Source organism: Natrix helvetica, assembly GCF_964273705.1.
Source record: "Natrix helvetica genome assembly, chromosome: 1".
Classification (NCBI taxonomy): domain Eukaryota; kingdom Metazoa; phylum Chordata; class Lepidosauria; order Squamata; family Natricidae; genus Natrix; species Natrix helvetica.
The window spans coordinates 177137237-177162456 of record NC_138548.1 but is presented as its reverse complement, the minus strand read 5'-3'; positions in this window follow the sequence as shown (position 1 = coordinate 177162456).

The following is a 25220-nucleotide window of genomic DNA, read 5'->3' as shown; positions in this document are numbered from 1 at the left end:
ACTTGCACTATTTCTATCAATCTTCCCCCTCTCCAACCCTCCCTCAATTCTGGATTCACAGAATAAGAATTAAAGAACCCATCCCTGTCCTCTTGAAAAGTGCCACTTGCCTAACTGAGTCTTTTAAATATTTTATTGCAGTTCCTCCTTGATGTTTTGTTTGAAGTCCTTGAAAATTATGTGCGAAAAGGTAGCATATCAGTTTAAAAGCTGAACAGAAGGGATTGCAGTAGGGAGTCTTAAACCATTGCTTTTTACTTTGTGCAGCAATAACATGCTATAACCAAAAGCCTATTTAAAGAGCGCAATAATTTTCTTTTCTTTTTATTGGTTAACTAAAACAATTGGGGGGGGGGGAGGCTGTCTGGTTTCCACAGTAAATGTGATGGGTTACAAAGTTCTAAAGAGGAATCTCATGGTTATATATCCTTACTGTATCTAGAGAGCTGTTCTAGACTTCCCCCAAAAGCACCAGGCAGAGTCCTGGTCCGAACAAAACCCCTTTTATTAAACAAAAGTGAAGGCCTGGCAAACAGTCTTTCAAAGCAATATTTATGACTACATACCTCATCTATCTTGGAAAGCTGCCATGTAAATATTTTCCAAATGAGGTGCTGGGCAAGGAAAGACTGGGCACAGAGTCTCTGAGATTCACAGACAGATTTTCACATTCCTGAAATGAATCTAACAACCAAACGAATGAATTGTTTCCTGCAAAAGCCCACTCCCCTTTTGCTCCTCTTTTATTCCCTACGGGAAGAGCCAATCACTTTTCACCTGTGACTATACTCTCAAGTCTACCCTGATTTCTGAGTTGTTCTTTTCTTCGGACAGCTCTGCGCATGTGCACACTGGGAACAGGCTCTAGCTGTTCCTCTGCCTCATTGCTGTCTAGCTCAATAAGCAAATGATCACTTCCAGACAGCCTCAGCTCCGTCTCTGCCTCTGATGCAGAGCCCTCGTCCGAGCCTTCCTCAGCCTCCAGGAGTGACCCATGCTCCTCCCCGACCTCCTCACTGTCCAATTCTGCTGCCATGTCTGCTGGCCGCTGGGGGCCACAACAAGAGTTCGTATGCTAAAAATTTATATATTGGAGGAGTTGTCCTGGGTTTTGTAACTTTTTGCTTGTTTTTCTGACTTGGGCTTTTGCTCTTGATAGGATGGTCTGTACATCCCAGCCTGCAGAGATTTACACATCTCTAAATTATGGTCAGATTAAATCAATATAGAAAAACTTTAAAGATGAAACTATGCATTGGGGACCAGGCATGTATGATTCTCCAAGTGCAATCCCCCCCCCCAACCTCCATTCCTCATTAGTGTCCATGGTGGCTGAAGCCAATGGCCCCTGACGTTTGCCATCACCTGGAGAGTGACATACTTTTTATTCCTGCTTAACACTTAGCTGTATAGTTCCTTAATAAAATTTGAGTTGTTTACATTACCGGAATGACTAGTAGGAAGCCCCAAAGCGGAATGGATTTTTTTTTTTCAGGTGGGAAAGAAGGAGAGTTTATATTTCTTCCTGTGGATGCTTTTCTCCTGTCAAAATCACCTTCTACAAATGGCTTTTGCCTCTGGGGAAAATTTTTGGTATAGCCTTTCATGAAACTGTATTGTCACCTCTACTTTGACCCCAAGGCGCTGTACATCGTTTCCCGGCTGTTCTTCCCTTCTTACCATTTTAAAAAGCCAACTACACAGTTTTGATTATCTCTTTTTCATAAGGGAAACTTTCTGTTATTCGGATAAATTTACCTTGGAGGGCATGACATTCTCTGAAGGAGAAGATGGAATTTTAAAGCCCCTGACTGTATGTTTTCTATTAATTTATTCATTGCTTTGCTAACCCCAAATTCTGCAGAGTCTGACATGTATCCACATAATACTGCTGAGTGCTACATTTTCTTTACACTTTTCTGATTTATCTGACAGATGTAGAAGGGGAAAACATGAGCAGGCAGAGAACTCCCATTTGTCTACATTTACCCAGATACTAAAATGTATAGTTAACACCAGCATTATATTCACAATTTTTTTTTTTTGCTAATAACATATTCTCTAGTGATCTCTGCCTCTCTATTTCTCCGTTTCTCTCTCACACACAAACACAAACGTGACATTCAAAGTTTCAAAAGCGCCCCTTCTCCCATGACTGCAGTTTGGGTACTTGGCAACTAGCCTGCAATTCCAGCTGTTTGCAACATCCTGAGCCACGTGACCATGATTTACATTTTTAAAAAACCAGTAACTGGCATTTATTTCTGGTTTCCAACAAACAAAAATCTCATAGCAAACAATGGGTTTGCTTAACAACTCTGGTGTTGGCTTAATGACTTTGGCATTGACTTTATGCATGCATTGTTTTCTCATTTTGCCACGGCAATTTGCCTCATGGACACCACATAAAATACATGTATTTTCCAAATGCCACTTATTTGGGGTGAACACATGCCCTAACAAGGAAGGAACCATATACCACATATTCTGATTCAAGACCAGTAAATAGCAGAAGTTGGTTTTCATAAGAGTAGAGCCAATGGTCCCTTTGGTCATGTTTAGAGGTGTTGAGGGGCAATTGCATAGGTTAGGGGGGATGTCCAAATGCAAGGCATACCATGCAATTGAAGCCACATCCCTTTTAAAATGTTTGTAATGCATGCAATACATGTTTTTTTTTTTTAAAAAAAAAAACTAGGTCTAGTCACAGCCAGTATTTTGATACTGTTGGCCACTCCAATAGATGCCCCTGGAGGTAGCTGAGAAATGGCTTATGATGAAAGAACACAGGAAGCTATACTCAGCCAAACCATAGTTCTATGTAGCCTTGCATTGTTGATACAGATCCACTGGGTGTTCTTAATTTCAGGAGGTTTTTTTAAAATAATCTAACCTGGTTATTGCAAGGATCAAAACCCAGAAGTGTTTGCAAATCATGTCCCTTATCATTTACTGACAGTAGGGAACATTTCTGGAACAGCTATGGACTCACTTATGGCCTCATCCAATGGAGAATAGATTATGTGTATGAATGAACCAGTGAGATTCCACAAACCACTACCAAAAACAATACAGCTGTCAAATCAGTCCAAGAGTGGGGAATCACTATGATCAAGATTAAAATTATGAAATACATTCCAATGATTTGATTCTCATATTCTTTCATTTTTCAGAGGCCTGTTTATATGAGGGGGGGGGGGCTATGTTTCAAACATCCTTACTTTTAGGGAACAAAATATATTTCTCTCTATTTTTCTTTCCTGCCTGGCTCAACATACTCAGCAGAAAAAGAGAAAGATAGATCTCAACAACAGCTAACGCTAAAGATGGACATGAGAAGTCAAAAAAACTGAAGATCCCTAGAGAGAAGATTGGATAAGGAAATGGATTCAAATATACTTCCAACTAAGGAAAGCACAGGCATTCTCTCATCCTACCCATGAGAATTGTTTTATGCTCCTTTGGGGGGAGGGGGTCCAAAGCAATTTTCTTTTCTATTACATTGAAGGAGACCAGTCAGAAAAACTGCAGAAAGATTATCAGTACATGAGTAATAAAACAAAAAACAAAACCAGGCTCATAGCCCCTGAAGAAAGAACATGTTTCTTAGGTGAGAATGAAGGTGAAAAAGGCTAGGCTTGCCCAGTGGTGAAATTCATTTTTTTTTACTACCAGTTCTGTGGGCATGGCTTGGTGAGCATGACAGGGGAAGGATACGGCAAAATCTTCATTCCCTCCCCACTCCTGAGGGAAGGATATTGCAAAATCTCCATTCCAGCCAGAGGTGGCATTTGCCAGTTCTCCAAACTACTCAAAATTTCCGCTATCAGTTCTCCAGAACCTGTCAGAACCTGGTGAATTTCACCCCTGGGCTTTCCACAGCTCTACATAAGTAGTCAAAGATTTATCAATAACATCCAGGGATGGCATTCTTCAGTGTTAAGAGGGAGGTTCAGTGATAAAACCGAGGCTGCCCTGGAACATGTAAAAAAGGCTTGTCACTATATCACTGAGCCCCTGCAGTCTCTTGCCATCCTCCAAAATATGTTCCATGAGCAAAAGTTTCTTAAACAGAAATATTGAATTGGATACAATTCTGCATTTTGATTCCATGAATCAGTCCTTTAACCTCTCTTTTTTTCTTTTAACTTCAGCTCATCCAATTGCCAAGTCTAATTCAGCCATTTCAGTAGTCACAGATGAAGGTGAATATAAATGAACCAGGATAAGGTTGCAGGGTCTAATGTGGGTAGCTCATCAGTAACAGACGTTTACTCTTCCGAGAGCTTTCAGACTCCTGCTGGAGCTCATCCTCAGGTCTTTCTACCAGAATATGTGCTTTAGGATATTCTATTCTATTCTATGCTATTTTAGTACTCTGTCTTGTCTGTATTATTTTGTGGCCATTCCAGTGGAGTAGTCAGTGCCGTGGGGTGAGAAGGAGGAAAGGATGCACCCAGCAATAGGTAGCAAGACCCTTTACAAATGAGGCTGTAAACTCTGATTCATTCTAAAGATGACATCTCTGATAATTGCATCTGAGGGAAATGCTGGGTTTGCCCTTTGTCAGGAACATATTCAATTATCTGCATTGCCCTCTGCTCTTCTTCAGGCTGCCTTTTGTATTAGCTGGATCTCGTTTTCAGCAAGCCTTTGAAATCCTTATTTCCTCCTTTCTTGCCATTCTCCTGATTAGCTCAGTGATGGCTGTGCTCAATCGTTATTTTATTGGGACAATTGGCTCCCGAAGTGAGATGTTTTTATTACCCTGCCTTGGCCAACAAGTCCAGGGCAGGCCTGGGAAGAGTCTCCTCTACTGATTTCCTGCCTTCGAGAATGGGTTAGGAGGCTAATTCTATGTTTGCTGTGACAATTCTTCCCCACTTCCTTTCTTTGCATCACAGATCATCTGGAGTAAAATCTGTCCAGGGCAGCTTTTCAGAGTGTTCCCACACAGAAAGGAAAGAAAATGGAGATCAGGCCATTAAAAAAAAATACATTTCAACATGTCTGTACTCTGTTAGGTTCTGTACCAGGTTTGATAACAGGCTGTAAGAGAAAAAAGAAAGTTAATTGATTAACAGTGGGATCCAAAAGATTTACTTCAGAGTAAAGGCTATTGGCCAAAAGCTTCTGCCAAAATTGTCTTCAGGGTCCTGGCCTTGAAGCTTCCTTTGAAGCCAGCAGAACTGTGGGAGGTCTGAATTCAGGAGTGTGGAAGAATGAACTGCCCTGAAACAGAAAAAAACATGACATGCAACTATGAAGGGCATTTCTCTCTCTCTCTCTCTCTCTCTCTGCAATGGTCTGAATGTCAGATGTTTAGCTTAGGCATGTCACGTAGAAAGAAAGACAGGGGGGAGTTTAAAACTCTTAGATGCACCTCCAGGCTGATATGTAGGGTTCAAAAGGAAGAAATATATTTAAAAAGGCAGCTGAGATAGAAGGGAGAAGGAGGAGCTGGTTTCACAGGTGCTCAATAGCATAGCAGGAGTGAAAGGTGAATGGATATGGAGCAGAGGATCAATAGCTTGGAGACACAGGAATCAGAAGATCCAAGGCTAGGGAGAAAAACCAGAAAGGTGCCTGAGGCAGCTGACCCCAAACAAGGAGTCTGTCAAAAGTCTTGGGCGGGAGAGGGGGCAGGGAACAGCCCTATACCCTAGACAGTGACAGAGCACATTTCTGGTGCTTCAAGTGCTGGAGAATTGGGTGAGGGAGTATTAAGATTCCTCCCTCCAACCAACAGGAGCCCTCATTGCATATTGTAACCCTGAGCCTAGACAGAGTGATCAAAGAATACTGAATTTAGTAGCAGCAGGCTCATAATATTATTGTCCCGATTCCCAAGCAGGGGATTAACCTAGCCATCAGTCAAAGCTATCAGATAATTATTGCACTTAAAATAGAAGAATAACTTAGAAATAAGCAGAATTGAAGGAAACCCTCATTTCTGTTCAAGCTGCTTCTTGAAGAAAGAGAAGCACAAGAGAGAGGGAGAGTCTCCCCTTTTATATTTTAAGCACAGAGGTTCCTGTAAGTAATGATCAGTCTGGTGAGAAAGACACAGGTATAGTGTGTTAAAACCCTTCCTTTCTCCTTGCCATTGTCCCTAATAGTCAAAAGTGCTCATAATAGCAAAGACATGATGTAGTCTTCAAAAGGAGGGGCATCCACAAATGAGGTTAAAATCTCTGAGATAGCAAATGCAACATCATTGTTGAAAACTCACTTTTTAGGTACATGTGTGTAATTATGCCATGCGTGCAATTATGCACATGCATGAGGAGCAGGGCTTTGATTGCCATGCCTCTTATTGGTGTGATTATTATGTTTATTATTACCCTGTTGTTTTGCCTGCACACTGAGAACTTCTGCAACAGAGACAAATTCCTTGTGTGTCTAATCACACGTGGACAGATAAAGTCCTCTATGTAGATTAGATATAAATTACTCATGGGAATAAAATATATTTTATTTTTTAAAAAAGCTATTTCCCAAAGCACCCAAAGGCCACACAAGGAATAATGGATGGAAATTGATCAAGGAGAGATTCAATCTAGAGATAAGGAGAAAATTTTCTGACAGTGAGAACAATCAACCAATGGAACAGAAGTTGCCTTCAGAAGCTGTGGGTACCTCATTACTGGAAGTTTTCAAGAAGAGACTGGACTGTCATTTGTCAGAAATGGTGTAGGGTCTCCTGCTTGGACATGGGGGGCATCACCGGAATGCCATGCACAGGTAAAGGACCATTTCATTCCTGAGATGAATTAAATCCCCAGGGATTATTGCATTACCTCAACTCCACTCTGACTGTCCCTTGTTGAACTGGACATTCTGAAGGGTTCCTTGACTGCCTTTTGGCTGAAAGGTTGGCCATTCTGCTAGGGATTCAACTCAAGCATTTTAAGATAATATATGGTGTTATTTGAACCTGCACATGAGGTGAAGAGATTTTCCCGCTGTACTAAGAAGAGACAAGACAAATGGAGGCATATCCTCCCAGCCAGTTTCACTTGGAATTTATGTGATGACCCTAGCCTGAAGGAAGATGGATCAAAGAGTAAAAAAAAAAAGAGAATAAGGCATAAAACACATCTCCAAAATAACATCATGGGTGGATTTCAATTTTTTTTTGCTATTGGTTCTGTGGGTGTGGCTAGGTGGGGGCATGTGACTGAGTGGGCATGGCCAACTTGACATCATTCTCTCACACACACACTCAGTCACATGCCTCCCCCCCACCTAGGCACGCCCACAGAACCCGCAAAAAATTATGTTTTGCCAGCTGGGAGGTTGGCAAAGAAGCCTCACTTTCCCTGCTGCCGCAGCTGCTTCTACCTCAGTGCTGAACAGTCCATGACTCCCTACACACACACACATACTGCGCTTGCCCTGGCGGCATCCTGGCAGTAGCAGCCGAGCGAGGGAAGGTGAGGGAACAGAGAACAAAGCAGGCTGGCTGGTGCTTTCAGGCCTCCCCTCACTTGGCAACTGCAGGAGCCACAATAAACAAAAGGCTTCCCTTTCCCCTTCCATTGAAGGCATAATTATGCAGATGAAGAAATGCACGAATACACACAAAAAGGCACTGTCAGTTTCGGTGACTAGGGGGGAAATGCCCATTATGCCAGAGCTGTGCCAGAGCCAAATGCCAAGAGGAAGCGATCACCTCCACACATACACCTCCTCCCCATCTAGCTGTTTTGTGCAACTGTGAAGCAGTGCAAGGCGACTGCAGCCAGGGAGAAATGAAGGGGAGGGGAAGGAGAAGGCCGAATTTCTGCTAAGGAGATGGGAAAATGAGCTATGTTGCCTCAGTGAGCGCTGCTCTTCCTCTCAACTGCCTCTCGGGTTGGCTGTGTTGAACCCATGACTGCTCTAGCCACTTCTCCTCCTTCTCTCAGAGGAAGGAGGCAGGGATGCCGGCCCGGGGCTCACATCACTTGCTGCCATAGCATTGGAAGCCAGGCATGGGGCGAAATGGGAGGCACTCTGTCGGCAGAGGCTCCACATGAACAGCAAGGGAAGGGCACAGTGGCGGGGGAGGCTGGCCATCCCCCAAGCCGGCTCATGCCCACCCACCCTCTGTCGGCAGGGCGCCTCCCATTTTTCCCCGCACCTGGCTTCCAACACTCTGCCTGGCACCCCTGCCTCCTTCCTCCAACAGCCAGCTTGGGTTGTGGCCAGCCTCCCCAGCTTCTGCAACCTTCCCTCACTATCCCTGAGCCATGGGGTTTGCTTCCCTAACAGTCCTTGCTTACGGTAAGCTACTTTATAGAAATAGTTAAAGCAATATATCACCATGTTGTTGATGGTTGCACTGACTGTTGATCTTTTGTCTCTGACTGTTTTCTGTCATTTGAGAATTATGCTTGCTATTAATACAATATCCAAAGGGGACGAAATACCTTAATCAAGCATGATTTGTGCCCATTTTTCCCTAACTAATTGTATAATCATTGTAAGCTTATTCCTTTCATTAAAATTAGTTAGTGTTGTCATATGAATTACAGGTTTGTTGAAACTAAACAGGCATGTAAAACAATGGATAGACAATTATAAATAGGTAGAGAGATGATAGATAGATAGATAGATGATAGATAGATAGATAGATAGATAGATAGATAGATAGATACATGATAGATAGATAGATAGATAGATAGATAGATAGATAGATAGATAGATAGATAGATAGGGATGGCAACATGGAATACATAAGGGTGGAGTTTGCTGTAACCCCCAAAATGCAGTTAAAATTATCTGGGCTGAGACAAATGATGCATTTTGAGGGGGAATAATTTAACAATGAGAAAAATGCTACTGAAGCAATTTAAAAAGAAAAGAAATTATGCTGTGGCCACTTTCAATTGACTTCATTTGCTCTGATTGGCTCCATACATAGTGATACCTTCTTCAGTGCTCAGTCTTTTATTAGTTTGTGCAAATCATCTAATCAGTTCATTTTGAAAGATAGTATAAGATATATATGGTATTTAGTAACCTCATCATAGGCAAATCTGTTGGATGACATCAAGCCATGACATCATCCCATTTATTATGCGATTTCTGGATTTGCTTGGTATGTTATAGAGTTTAAGGCACCAAGCTAAAAACCACATGCCTATGAACACTAGTCCTTCCCATAGGCATGCAAGCTAGCTGGGTAACTTTGGGCCAGTCATTCTCTCTCAGCTCAACTTATGTCACAGGCTTATTGTGAGGAAAATAGGAGGAAGGAGGACTATAGTATGTGTTCTCTGCCATGAGTTAATTATAAAGGCGGGAGAAAACATTACTAATCTAATCCAATGTTCTGTTTCAGTCTGAGCACACACAGGCCAACTTGATCTGCATCAGTTTAATGGTGAATAGCAAGCAGTTTAGTGGTGAATAGCAAGCAGAGAGCTAGCTGTGCATAACTCAAAATGTGTGTAGGGGATTTATTGCCTGAGAGCTGAGCATTAGAAGGTTCAGTTCAGAATCAAAGCTCAGCATAGGTTCAGAGATGCAACCATAGTTCACAGCTATCCAGAAGTCCAGTCACCAGGGAGGTTAGTTAGCTGATCTGGGTCAAGAAGACAAGTTTCAGGAAATAAAGCAGGAAGCAAGATCCGAAGTTGGCATGCTGTTCTCAACAAGGAGACAAACTGCCAGAGCTGGTTGAATATTTCAGACATGGGTTCTTTTTTAAGTTAGCCATTAGTTGACCGTTTACCAATTTCTGAGGTTGAAAACTTCCTGGATCAGGCTCTCAACAGGAGCATAACATCCAGAAAGAAAGAAAAAAGTGATTCGGGGGTGGGGGACAAAACATAGTGGTAAATAGTACCAAGCACTCAATGTACTTATGGGACAATATTCATCTATTACATAAGATGGTCAATCTATAGAGCAGGTTCCTTATTGCAATAGGTTGAGAGAAAATGAGGAACATAATGATAGGACAGCATGGTTTTTTGAAGCCGCACAATCAGTTTCTGATTGTATTATCCTGCAAAACATATTCTACCCAGATTCGTATTTAAGATAATTCTCAGTTGCAAGCACAAATCCATCACATTTCCCCTCATCCCAAGATCTGCATTAATTTGTCCCATAGCAATTGTTGATACAAGGGACAGTGTTGAAAGGGGAATGAATGGGGGTAGGGTACAAATCAGCACTTTGAGATACTGTAACAGAAAGCTGGCTACCTGCCATCTTCTGTGTTTTCTTAAAACTGACCCTCCAAGAACTTTGGAGAACATTGACTGATCCTATGTGTGGTAACCACTGAACGTTACTCTGTTGCTTAAGGCGTGAACTATTTAATGACTCACTGGCACTTTCTCTTGTGTTCTGATTCCTGTGCTCTTCACTTGCATTTCATAGTCATTCCTTTTTATTTTTTTCACAAAACTTTCCCTTAATATACAGTGTTAGTAAAGATGAAAATGCTGGTTGCTAACTTGTTAAGTAACTCTTTAAGCCAATTGCATCCTGCCATTGAAACATAACACATTATTTCTATGACTAGTTTCATCAAATGACAGGGACAATTCTAGCACAGGATGACATTTGTTATGGAATGCTGTCTTAAAGGTAGGCATAAATCAATAGCAAAAATCCAGATAAGCAAGCAAAATCCCTGAACCTCATGAAAAGATCTATAAGGGCAACTGCTATTACACATCTATCCTAATGGAAGGGATAGCACTAAATCTGTCGGTGACAAAAGTGCCTTAGTTTCAAAGAAATGAAGAATGAATCTTCAAGATTTCAAAATTTGATTTAAATATTATTTTACAAGAAGATATATTGCTGGAAAAGGACATCACTTTATATAATTCATATTATTATTATTAGCGTTAAACCAAGTGATTCAGAATATAAAAAACACTGCCAATAAATTAGCAATATCTGCACTAATAAAACATCTACATAGCTGCATATTTCATCTAGTATGGTAGTTAGGTGGTGAGCCAAATAATATATTATGAAATTAGCCCAATATATCCTTCTATCAATGCTAACAATTAAGGAAATGAAAAGCAAACATATGCACACTCAGAGGATGTAGGAAATCAATGAAGAACTTGAAATATTACACAGCTATGTTTTTCTCAGATGCAAAAATCCATAAAACATTTCTTGCTTCCTTCATCATTTAGCTTCTCAATAATCCCCATTTAATTATTCTCAAACACAAGGCCTAAAAATATTGGACAATAATGTAGGCAGGCTAACTTTTTGTTATCAGGTACTCAGAGAACCCAGTCTCAAATGTTAAACATTTGCTGTGTTATTGGTTCATTATAGGTAGTCCTGAACTTACAACTATTTATTTAGTGACAGTTCAATGTTATAACAGCACTGTAAAAATTGACTTAAGGGTTTTTCATCCTTATGACTGTTACAGTGACTGTTGGCATGGTCACATGATCAAAATTAAGACCCTTGGCAACAGGCATGTGTTCATAACGATTGCTGTATCCCGAAGTCATGTGATCACCTTTTGCAAACTTGTGATAAGCAAAGTCAATGGGGAAGTCATATTCATTTAACAACCATATTACTAACTTAATTGCAGTGACTCACAACTATTTTGGGAAGGAAGATCATAAAATGGGGCAAAGCTCAATAACGGTCTTGCTTAGCAACAAAAATCTGACACAATTATGATTGTAAGTCAAGGTCTTCCCTGTATTAATAAGCAGGCATGCCTCTTCCAAGAACAAGGAACAAATGATCAAATGGGACATCATTCATATTTTGAATGTCCAAGAAGTTTATGGCACCTCTATGGCTAGGCAACAAAAATATAACCTTCCCAACTCCACTTAGGAAACTTGGTGATTTATCAGGTATTAAATATATATCCTAATCTTGTGACTCAAGATATGTCCTAGTCCAGATGTAGACCTGTTTCATACTCTACCTTGAAACTCTTTATAATTCTTTTTATCTTATTTATTTATTTATTTTGTCAAGCATGTATACGATAACAGATATAAGTATAAACATGATTATGAATACAGGAAATGGATATGAATAAGTGAGGACAGTAGGACAGGGATGGTAGGCACTTATACGTGCCCCTTAAAGACCTCTTAGGAATAGGGTGAGGTCAATAGTAGGCAGCCTAAGGTTAAAGTTATGGGGGTTTGAGGATGAGCCCACAGAGTCAGGTAGTGCATTCCAGCCATTGACCATTCTTGCTGAAGTTGTATTTTCTGTAATCGAATTTGGAGCTGTTTACCTTAAGTTTGTATCTATTGTGTGCTCGTGTATTGTTGTGGTTGAAGCTGAAGTAGTCATTGACAGGTAAGACACTGTAGCAGATAATTTTGTGTACTACGCTCAGGTCAGACCGAAGGCAGTGTAGTTCTAAGTTGTCTAAGCCCAAAATTTCAGGCCTGGTGGTATAAGGTATTCTGTTATGAGCAGAGGAGTGAAGGACTCTTCTCTGAAATATCTCCGGACTCGCTCAATTGCATTAATAATGTAATTTCTTGATGCCAAAAACATCCAGCAATGATGCTTAAATTCTCCATTGTTGTTATGACCCAGTAGATATATATTATGTATTCATGAAAAAAGAATTTTCTCTTAAATTGCAGTCCCAGCAAGCAGCAGCATGAAGTTCATATATTTTTTTCTGGATTTGGGATTTACACTCTGCTTCAATTCCAAATCCAGAAGTTTGGTTAGTCTCTGGATGTAATACCCCATAGGCCTAATTAATTGGGTATTAAACAATAATAATAACAGTGACTTGGAAGTAGGAAAACCAACATGCTTCATTATCATTAACAAATGTTAAAGTGTACATTAGTGTAACCACTGCAAGTCAAGACTGAATCAGAGGCAGCCTCAGAATTGCCAGATTGGGGTAGTCCAAAAGCAAAACAAGTCATTTTGAAATTCTCCAGAAAGTTCCATTTCTAGAATAACAGGCTTTGCACATCATGGAAGGGAATAATTCCTCTATTTTGGACTCTATAAATTTCATTTGTCTCCAGCTAATATTAGAAGGATCTGTTTTCTTTTCTATGTGGAAATGCATGTCTTGTTGGCCTGAGCAGAAGAAAGGTTCAGTTAGCTAAAGGAACAAAACTTCTGAAGTGTAAATCTTTGGGGCCTATTATCACTCAAAGGTCCTTTCTCACAAACAGATTCTGCAACAGTTTGGTTTCGGGAAAAGGTCAAAGTATTTCATTGACAGTTTGGTCCCGAGTCCCGAGTGCAAAGCAGTATATGTTTCAGTGTTCTAATCATTTTTTGACATCCAGCAAATCAAAAATACACAGGGGTATTCTGAAGAGACGACTCAAGTACAAGAGAGAGAACTGCTATGTCTCAGAAAGGCTAGAAGTATTTTCTAAGGAAAAAAAAAGGTTCTGATCATTGTTAAAGTAATTGACCTTCATAAACTGTTTGTATTATTAAGGCAAAGGCATTATCATAATCTCCAAATGCTCCTGGAGATGCTTTCATATTTTCTCTACATAAATAAATAAGGCTATTGTTTTGTACTGCTTGCTTGATAGTTCAAACCAAATGTTCTGTAAAAATATAAAAAAAATATGTCTAAATAATTACCTGCCAATCATACCTTTTCAGACAATATTCCATATGGTTCAGTTAAATTGTACACACATACACAAACACACAAACACACACAGAAAGAGAACTATGAAATTCTTCCCGTAGGATGCCAGCTCGCCACATACTTTGAGAATTGTCAAAGACCTTTCTATGCATTACGTAGGAGGGAAATTTACTAAGAACAAGATGTTTTTTGTACTGTATTTGCTTCAGCAAGCCAAATGTTTGTATTCTTTTGATAATAAAGTGACTCTTGAGGAAAGCAGGGGTGTCAAACTCAATTTCATTGAGGGCCACATCAGGGTTGTATTTAACCTCGGGGGAACGGGGTGGGCATGGCCCGATTGATGTCACTCCTGTCGGGGGTGCCTGTGGTGGCCTGAGTGATGTACCAGTGAAAATGGCCTCCTGAGCTCCATTTTCAGCTTCCACGGCCTTCTGCAACCTTTGCCAGTGAAAATGAAGCTTGGGAGTCCATTTTTGCTGGCTGAGGCACTGCAGGCCAGTCCTTCACTGTTTCCAGGGCAGATCCGGGCCCCGGGCCTTGAGTTTGACACCCTTGATCTAAAGTAACGTATGTGCTTACCTGCCTTTGAGACATTCGTGACAAATAGTCTGGTGATAATTCCAAGATGGGTTACTTTTAGGAAGGGGGATTACATTTTATAGTGGTTTCATATAATTATTCTCTGTGAATTAATTTTGAAATAATACGTTACAGAAGTCTAATAAAATAAACATTTAAAATAATAAACTATTTACCTTTGGGAGAAAAATTACAGGATGAATAACAATCATGTATGGAGATACATTTCCAAAATCCCTCCAGTCTGACTAAATACATACTCCATCTTGACGCTGTGTTATTTCCATTAATGTGTGCCATTTCCATGTAATCCCATTTATTATATTGGTTCTGCCATTCAATCTTCTTTTGGGAAATGTCTTCCTGGAATTTTGCTCACTAATAAAGTATGCAAAATGATCCCAAGGTGAACATGTAAATATGGCAGATGATCGGCGCTCCCTGATGGGAGGAAGTTGAATGACAAAAGGAGATCAGTTTAGGTTAATGAGAAGCTATTTATCTTCTTTTTTGCATGCAGGGTGAAGGGTTTGTTGGTGGAATTGTTGTCTCTCTCAATGAAAGCCACTTTGTGAAGATGATAAACCAGACTGACAATGATTGTCAGGTAAAAATGGTTTAAAAGCACCTTCACAGAGCATTAAAGTGTCCTCATGTGAAGCCCAAATGGGGATGCATAAGGGTGTGAATGTATAACCACTTGTGAGTTGCATTAATTGTTACTTTTTAGATGCACCAATAATGACACAGTAGTGGGATTCAAAAAAGTTTTAAATACCGGTTCTATGGGCATGGTTTGGTGAGTGTGGCAGGGAAAGGATACTGCAAAAACCCCATTCCCTCCCACCCAACTAACCTGCTTCCAGCTCTGTTCTCTTGTGCAGGGCAACAAAAGAAGACACAACCAATCAGCTGGTAATCAGGAGGCAGTGAATAGATGGGGGCAGGGCCAGCCAGAGGTGGTATTTACCAGTTCTCCAAACTACTCAAAATTTTCGCTACCAGTTTGCCAGAACAATGCCAGAACTGGCTGAATACCACCTCTGGTGATGTAACTGATTTCTATGTGTTAGGCAGTTTGGTTTACTGAAATGTGTGCAGTCGTATGAAAGCATCTCGTATATTCAAACTGTAACATACATAGCTTCTATTTCCCAAAAGGACAATAGTTACACAGTCCTACTGTCATCCTAACTTCATAGCCAAACATTGTGAGACATTCTGGGTTTGATGCTGCAGTGAGCAGATTTAAAAAAGAGAATTCAGATAATCTTTTTCCTCTTGCCTCCAGTTAAGACATGGACTCCCTTGATTTCAGCAATAAAAGCCAAGACAAAGACATATCATTTTCTTGGATAGGTGATGGAATGTATACGTATGGCTTATGAGGGAACTTGGCCAGGTTAAGCAGCTGAAAACTATGGAGTGGAGTGATGCAAATGGTTTTGTGGTTGAGTTTGCAAGTGATGAAATGTTAAAAAGTGTATTATTTATGGTAAAGCAAACTGATGACTCCCATTTCTTTGGTCAGCCCTAAAAATTGACTTGTTGGAGGTTTGTTATTGAATCTGACAGTTATTCTGACCCAGCCTTAGCAGAACCAATAAGCAGACCTCTTGTCCCGAAAAACCCCTCTTTATTTAGCTACTGTGAATTATTGGCAGTCACACAACGAAAAGTCCAGGAAATAATCCTTCAAAGGGTTAACTGCAATAACAAACCTTATCAGTTCCTTGAGATAATTGCCAGGCCTGGAGCTTCCAGTTGCAAGACTGTAAATTAAGTTCTGGCAAGCATTCTAGGAGGCACAAACCTCAATGAGCAAATCTTCCAAAAGAAATCCTGCAACCACCCCTTCCCTTTCCTTCTATTTATTTCCCCAGCCAGAAAGGGGCCATTCAGTGTCCACATGTGCTTTTCTTCCTAGGTTGGCTCCTTGTCCTCCTCTCCTAACAGCTCTGCACGTGCGCAATCTGGAACAGGCCCCAACTGTTCTTCCTCCCCACTTATCTCCACCTCTGAAGGCAGCTGGTAAATGTTGGACAGTCCTGACTCTATCTCTGCTTCTGATGCAGAGCATCCGTCGGAGCTTTCCCCAGACTCCAGGACTGGCCCAAGTTCCTCCCCAACCTCCTCATCGTCCGAGTCTGTGAGCCACAATAACGGTGTGATTTCTGGATCCAAGAAAGAGGAATGTGCATGCAGTGTCACTTGGGTGCCAAAAACTATAGAAGATTAGTAGCTTTTAGTGAAATAACAAATCTATTTGTGTCCCCAGACATTAACCTTTTAAAAAGAATGTGAGATGTTGAAATGCCAGCATACAGGGACACTGACTTTCAATGTGTCCATTGTGTTCCATGAGTCATTCTTTAAGGATTTATTTATAGTTGGTATAAGTTCCAACCACAATTTCAATTCTGTTATCCGGTCTCTGTGATCCATTCCCATCTGTAACCTGATCTTTTATATTTATGCCATTTCTTTCCTCTTAGTTGAAGCAACTCCTGGAACTTGATTTCAGTTTGTCTATGGAGATTCTCAGTCATCCAGGTCATGATTTGTCCCAATGTTGATTTTTCATTTTGTTATCAAATAATTACTATGTACATTTCCATAGTTTTGAACCTTAACTTCTATTTTAGTTGTAATAAATGATTCATTTCCTTAATTTATTATGGAAATATATGGTATAGCTGTTAAAGTCATTATTCTAGAATTTGGGAGAATGTAAGTTCTAGTTCTGCTTAAGCACAAAGGTATTGTTGGGTCAGTTACTCTTTTTTCAGCTTTAAGAAGAAAGTAGCAAAGCTAAACCGTATCCAAAACACCTTGGCAAGAATACTGAAAAGACTAGTCCAGTCAGAAAAATGTAATGTAATGTAATGCAATATAATATAATAATATGTTATTTATTTATTAAATATATTTGCTGCCCATCTTACTGTCCTCTGATACGTATAATAATATATTACATACTGTCCTGTGATACAATACAGTAATATATTGAAAATAATAAGTTTGTGTGTATATTTGCATTTGTGTGTATCTATATTCATATATCTTTTGTAGTAGGATATTAATGTATTATAGTCAGGCTGTAACAAAGTCACTGCTAACCTATGAGACCAATGTTGGGTTACAATAGACAAAACCAGCAACCCCCCATAGAAATCACTGTATAAGTTTGGAATTCCATGTTAACACCTTTAAATCAAAAGTATATTGCAAAGTCTACTGCTTGCCTTTGAAAGATTGTGATCCAAAACCTATTTGTCTATGTTACCACTTATTTGGGACTAAACTTCAATGAACATGACAAGGCTTGTGTGCTTCAGAGTAACTTGATTAGATCCTCAACATTCCCCCCACCTCCATTTTTCACCTGACTGATTTAGTCTTATTAAATTGAAATCTCAAGCTTTTTTTATGGATTGGACTGGCAAACCTACACTTCTCATATTTAAAGGAAATGAATCATGTGGTAGGCTCAGCGGAGCCAGCTCTACAGTAAGTTCAACACATGTGTTACACGTGAATGATAGCACCTTAATCTGGGGAAGCAGCCATTGTGTTTTTACTATATATGACATACTGTTACTGTATTGTATTTGCAGAGGAATGTGTCAAGAAGTGCTATTAAAAGGAACTATTTCAAAAACTCTTGCAAACCAGCATTTTAAGTGCTGAGCTTGAACTGTCATCCCCTGACGGGGCATCTGAGAGAGTCAGGACCTCCTAAAATAATGGCGGATGAGACCCTTTTATTTCTGCGTGTCAGTGAAGATGCAGGAGAAGTTAAAAAGCTGACTGCTGTATCAAAGTTAAGTTGAGTTCAGAGAAATTTAACTTTATCACCAAGAGAAAGGAGACAGAGATAGGGAAGATCTAAAGGCTGCTTCACAGGAGAGTGCTAGAGAAGCAAACCATATTTTGAGCAAATATAATTAACCTTCTTTCAACATTAAAGTCTTAGCTCACTTCTCCCCTCCTCCACATCTTTCCTCTCACTCCCTTCCCCTTCCTTCATTATAAATGAAGGTGAACCAATCTGATTATATTCACATATTGTGCTATGATGTTCTTTGCTTAACTATGTTATATTGGCTTCAATAAGAAGAGTAAGAGCAATCCAAACCATTTGCACAGTGTGTGGTCCCAATGCAAAATTTTCTATTCCTTTTGCTAAGACCATAACAGGGGACCCCAAACCTCATGACACATTGCAAGAGGGGCAATGTTTTTTTAAAAAAATATGTAGGTACCATGCACATCACTAGTGCTTAGTTCTTCTGTTTCCCCAATTCCATTGGTATCATACTAAATTGGTTCATTCAGCTTTTGCTATGGCAGAACTAACCTTCTGCTTCAACACAAACAAACAAAAAATCAGGAAAGCAAATAACTTTTAAATAACTCAGAGGAGCTGTTTTGTTTGTACCAGCAGATCAGATTCTTGCATCCATTAATGATTGCAGGTAGTCATCACTTAATGACCAGTCACTCTATGATTGTTTGAAAGTAGGACAGACCTCCCCAAAGATACTTATGACACAAAGTTTCAACAGTGACACCCCTTCTTCACAGTCATGCAATCTTTCTTTGAGAACTTGGGAGCTGGCTCTTATTTACAGCTGTGTGCAGCTATGCAGATTGTGTCCAACATGACCATGAGTTTTGATGGGGTCCCCCCATCCCCGTTTCTATTTTTAGTTTCTTGCAGAACAAACACATTGGAGAAAATGGGTTCATTTTCTACTTGCCGTGTTCACTTAACAATTGACATACCGGCATTCATTTAATGACCACTGTGTTTGTTTAACAACACCTGCATTCATGTAATAATTCTCAAATTCACTTAGCAGCTGCTGCAAAAGGATTATATAAAATTGGGATTGGTCACATGGTAACTTGCTTAACAACCATCACAACTTATGACTGTAGTTCTGGGATCAATTACATTTTTAAGTCAAGGACTATCTGCATGACTTTCATGGCCAGAATATTGTTTCAAAGAAATGACATCATACTCTCAAGGACTGATCTCATTAAATAAAATAGTACTGAGAGATGAGAACAATTAAGTGCTGCTGATGGGTTTATTTCAGGAAAGGTTGATGAAGTTTCACCAGAGTCAAGCTGGAATTCACTTATTTTTGTGGATTTAATGAACCATCTATAAACCCTTAGTTCCTGAATTCACTTCACTTATCCCTCTTGAGGATTCAAACATGGGATGCAATCTCTACTTTTTGTATTTCTTGTACATCATCTCAAAGAGGTACTTAATGATGCTGAAGAATTATTGATTCTACAGGTAAGGTGGTTTTTTTGTGTGTGTGAAGATTTTAATGTTATGAAACATAATGAGAGGTTACTGAGGGTTGCTCTTGAGGAGAAGCTGGTAAAATAGGAATTAGTGTTTTCTTGTCTGCAAATCATTGAAATGCCCAGCCTTAAGGAAAACTCTCAGCATTGGCACCTCACCTGTACTTTCATGAGTGACATTTTCCATGGTATTGTTTTTTAAAGAAAATACTTTCCAAGTTGAAAGCAATTATTCAGTCCCTTTTTTCAGAGATAAGAATCAGAAGTCATAGCAAAGGGAAGATGGGGAATGATGAAGATTGACGAGCATTCTTCAGAGCTCAAATCACTTCAAAAGAGTTCATTGGCAAGGTTTTTCTTTTTTAAAACTTTTGAGGCTACTTCTTGACTTGGAAGACATTATTTTGTTAGCATGACTTCCCCAGAAAATAGCTCCTTTTTCTACTTTTCTTTAAAAAAAACTTTGTATATAAACACAACTGTGGATCTGATTTTGGGAAAGAGTAACAGGCAGCTCTCAACATTGTAATGGGAAATCTTTAAAGGGATTGATTGTTAAACCATTGTGTGTGGATAGATAGATGGATGGATGGATGGATGGATGGATGGATGGATGGAGAGAGAGATAGAGAGTGAGTGAGTGAGAGAGAGAGAGAGAGATTAATACTGCTTATTTATGTGTGTGCTTAATCTGTTGATATCTATGACATGCAACTGAATGTCGTAGTGGATTGTAAAAACCTGTGTGGCCACTAGATGAGAGCAAAGAGTTATTTTTTTCTGGATCTCTTTGCTGCTCTGTATCTAAGAGTTTCCTGGATTCATGCAGTATAGGTTTGGTAGCCCTAGTATGAACTCTTTTAACCAAAGATAAAGGAGTCCCTATGGGTGTTAAAGTTGTAGCCAAGATGCTCATCTTGATTTCTTTAAACAATGGAGCCAGTGATGTCTGAAAACATTTCCATGGTCATGTGACCAACATGACATCATTCCACAGCACAAAGCATAGGGCAAAACATGGAACCCTGCCCCCACCAAAGTGGTGACAACTCATCTCCTTGCAAATACATGCTTTTGCATTGCTAGGTTGGCAGGACCCAAGGCAAGTGACCGGAGCTCACTCCATCACACAGTGGTAGGACTTGAACCATCTGAGCACAAACTTCTTCTAAGCCACTGAGCTACTGTGTGTCTCAAAGGAGTTCATGAAAAAATATGTAATGAATTGAACAAGGGATTCATGCCCAAGTATAGATGTTTCTGTTCCCTTACTGATGTATATAGTTGCATTTGTGTGGGGATGGGTAGGTGATCACATATGTATCTGCACATGTTTATATGTATATGTGATAGAAAAAATTAGGTGAGAGTACAGTAGCTATTTATTCTTCAGATTACGTATTCTTTGTTATTTTAATCTATTGTTTATTTTGTCAAACACATAAAAGATTTTAAGTACTGAATACTATAAAATGTTGTGGAAGACCTGAAAACATTGTACATAGCCATGTTATATCAAGATTTCTGTTTTTCACAGAAAAAGCCAGCAATAAGTGTTCAGATCTTGAAATATTGTGAATGCCTTTGTAATAACTTATTCCTGGTCAGCAATCATACAAGTCATTAAAAATATGGCAACCCTCACTACAAACTTTGTCTTGAATCCTTTTAGATTAGGGACAGCCCATTATAGAGGCAATGGTTTATTGTATCTATTTGTGTGTCCAGAGTCCTTTAGAGTGGCTGGGATGTAAATTCAATTAATTGAGTGGACAACTACTCTCCCTAATCTAAAGAAACAGATACAATTCTAAAAATAGACTACATTTCTAAGCCATTTTCCTCCTCCCTTTGTACATTAATATTGTAGTTGTAGTTGTTAGGCTGCTAATTAAAATCATAGGTAAAGGTAAAGGTTCCCCTCATTAGCATATGTGCTAGTTGTTCCCGACTCTAGGGGGTGGTGCTCATCTCCATTTCTAAGCCAAAGAGCCAATGCTGTCCGAAGATGATTCTCTATGGAGTTTGCTTGTCAATCAAGCACAGTACTCCCATGGTCATTGAAGCAGGTTTTAGTGCTTTTGGCAAGAGTTGCTCTCATCAGAAAAGAGGACTTTGGACCACTGAGCAACAGGACTTTGGACCACTGTGCTTCATTAAGACCAGGGTCAACGCAGCCGTCTACCAGGAGATTTTGGAGCTCTTCATGCTTCCTTCTGCAGACGAGCTTTATGGGGATGCTGACTTCATTTTCCAGCTGCCCCCACTGCCAAAAGCACCAAAACCTGTTCAATGACTGTGGAATTACTGTGCTTGATTGGCCAGCAAACTCGCCTGACCTGAACCCCATAGAGAATCTATGGGGCATTGCCAAGAGAAAGATGGGAGACATGAGACCAAACAATGCAGAATAGCTGAATGCCGCTATTGAAGTATCCTAGTCTTCCATAACACCTCAGCAGTGCCACAGGCTGATAGCTTCCATGCCAGGCCACATTGAGGCAGTAATTGCTGCAAAAGGGCCCCAAACCAAATACTGAGTGTATATGCATGCTTATACTTTTCAGAGGTCTGATATTGTTCTATGTACAATCCTTGTTTTATTGATTGCATGTAATATTCTAATTTTCTGAGATGGTGGATTTGGGGTTTTCATGAGCTGTACGCCATAATCATCACAATTACAAGAAATCACAGCTTGAACTATCTTGCTGTACATGTAATGAGTCTTATCCCATATATTAGTTTCACCTTTTAAGTTGCATTACTGAAATAAATGAACTTTTGCACTATATTCTAATTTTTCGAGTTTCACCTGTAGGTGAATAGATAGCTTTTCTGATCAATTTTTGGAATAATGAAAGAGGCCTTTACAATTTTGGTGGATATAGAATGAAATGATTAATATCTGTCCTATATATCTCATATTCATAGAGCTTTGACTCCATTATACCTTTCTGAAACATTTTTCTTTTTCTTCCAGTTTTCATTCTCCCACCCCTCCAGTTTCAGCAAAGAAATCTATAGTCAGGAAATAAACAAATTACTGTCCATTACTGTAAATTAAGCTGAATAGATTGTAGGAACAACACAACAAAACTGACAGTTGAGATTGCAGTACAGCAGCCCATTTTATTGTAGAGCTGAAATTGCTTCTTAATGGTTAGATACATTTTTTTTCAAAAACCCAAAGCTCATAGGTTCCTATTTTCCAATTGAATCACTAAAACTTAATCAATAAAACTAAATCACTAAAATTACTAATTGCTAAAACACTAAAAATATTTAAAATTATACTTTTATATGCATCTCCATGAATGAAAATTGATGGCTTTAATCTTACTAACTACAGTTGTTTAGGATTTCTTTATAGAAACTCATTCTTAAGCAGATTTACTTGGAAATACATATATATGTGAATATGGTGTGTATGTATGTGTGTGTGTACATACAAACATAGATAAAGAGAGCCAATTTGGTATAGTGGTTAAGGCATTAGGCTAGAAACCAGTAGAACATGAGTTCTAGTCCCTCCCTTGAGCATGAATCCAGATGGGTGACCTTGGGCCAGTCACTCTCTTTCAACCCTAAGAAAGAGGCAAGAGCAAACCATCTGTGTACCTATGTATGTATGTATGCTACATCTCACAAAAGAGTATGCCTTTACACACAATGCATTCGTTGGGAAAAGTGTATTCAGGCTCATCGTGATGTTTTCCCCTTAAATCAGGGGTCCCCAACCCCTAGGTGTAGGCCTCTACCAGTCCGTGGCCCATTGGGAACCAAGCTGTGCAAGCAGCAAGCGAGTGCACAAAATTTTATTAGCTCATCGTCAGGATTAGGCTGCACCCACGCAACCATCCCCTCCCCATACGCTGCCATCACTGCTGGTCTACAGACCCAAAAAGGTTGGGAACCCTTTCCCTATAGTCTACTAGTCATGAAGAGTAATTTGCTCTCAATTCACTTATATTCTATAGTTAGATTCGATTCCCCCATATTCAGATTAGAATTATTTGGGAATCTTGATGCGTAGGAATACACTAAACATCAGATCCAATGATAATTGGATAAATGCTGGCAACATGGATTAGAAATATCTTGCAGTATGTTATAGATTGGGGGGGGGGGGCAGAAGGAGGGGGAGACCCTGCTGCTGCTGCTGCTTTTTCCCCTCCTTCTCATCTAAAAATTATACCCAGCAACAGAGTTGATTTGTTAGTTAGATCAATCAAGATTGGGGGGAGAAGTTAGAAAAAGAAAGAGAAAAGAAATCAGCACAGATTCCTCAACCAATGAAAGACAGGCAAGCAGGGAAGGAGGTTGAAATCCATCCTGTTTCTACATGCAGTCTTTCTAATGGCTTAAAAGAAATGCAGCTTAATCCTGACAAACAAGTGATGTGTCAAAAGCTCTTTCTTGTGGGGGAGGTGGGATGGGGAGGAAATACTTCATTAGCTGTGGGAAAACATTTACTGGCATTTGCTGTTGAGATTAAAGGAGATGTCACATTAGCGTTACAAAGAAGTTACCCACCCACTCAGCCTTAAATACCCTCAGGCCCACTTTCCAGTGACTGATAATATGTATTTTATATGCATGACTTCACTGCAGTTAGGCTTGTCATATGCCTTAATAATAAATATCAAATATGTATATCATGGAAAGATAAAGGACTCTCTGATGTGTATCGTCTCCAGCAAGATGGCAAAGCTTAGGGAATTGAGTTGTTGCAAAGAAGGCAGAATTCCACATACTGGGGCATATTTGCTAGAAAAAAGCCTACCAAACTATCAATTGTGAAACAGGTTAGTCTCTCTCCTCAATTCGATTCAATTCAAGCCTTTACTGTCAGAGTACAATACGTGTATAATGAGATTGACTGAGCTTCCTTTCATGTACACATACACACCCAACACAACTCACAACGAAAGACAAAAATCCCTAGCCAAGTGAATCCTACTAAAAAACACCCAGTCCTATTGCACCACGTGAACTCATTTCATGTCACGCCAAGTCAATCGTATTATATTGTTGTAGAGTTATTTTTCATGCAGGAGTCTGACAGCCCACAGATAAAAACTGTTCTTCAGCCTGTTTGTGCATCTGCCTATGCTTCTATATCTCCTTCCAGATGGTAGGAGAATAAAGGAGGGCTGACCAGGGTGTGCATTGTCCCTGAGAATTTTCCTCACTATCTATCTATCTATCTATCTATCTATCTATCTATCTATCTATCTATCTATCTATCTATCTATCTATCTCCAACCCTTTTGTATCTCTTGTTCAATGGTGAAATTCAAACTTTTTACCACTGGTTCTGTGGGCGTGGCTTGGTAGGCGTGGCAGGGAAAGGATACTGCAAAATCTCCATTCCCTCCTCACTCCAGGGAAAGGATACGGCAAAATCCCCATGCCCCTGCCACTCCTGGAGGAAGGATATTGCAAAATCTCCATTCCTACCCCACTCTGGGGCCAGCCAGCCAGAGGTGGTTTTTGCTAGTTCTCTGAACTACTCAAAATTTCCGCTACTGTTTCTCTAGAACCTGTCAGAACCTGCTGAATTTCACCCCTGCTCTTGTTACTATTTTTGAAAACCTGTTTCTGCCTTAGGAATGAAATACAACAGCAACCCAACTGAGCAGCTGTAGGGTTTCAAAGTAACAGAAAAGTAATCTTCTCACTCCTCCAGCCCTGCAATTTCTCTTGTGAG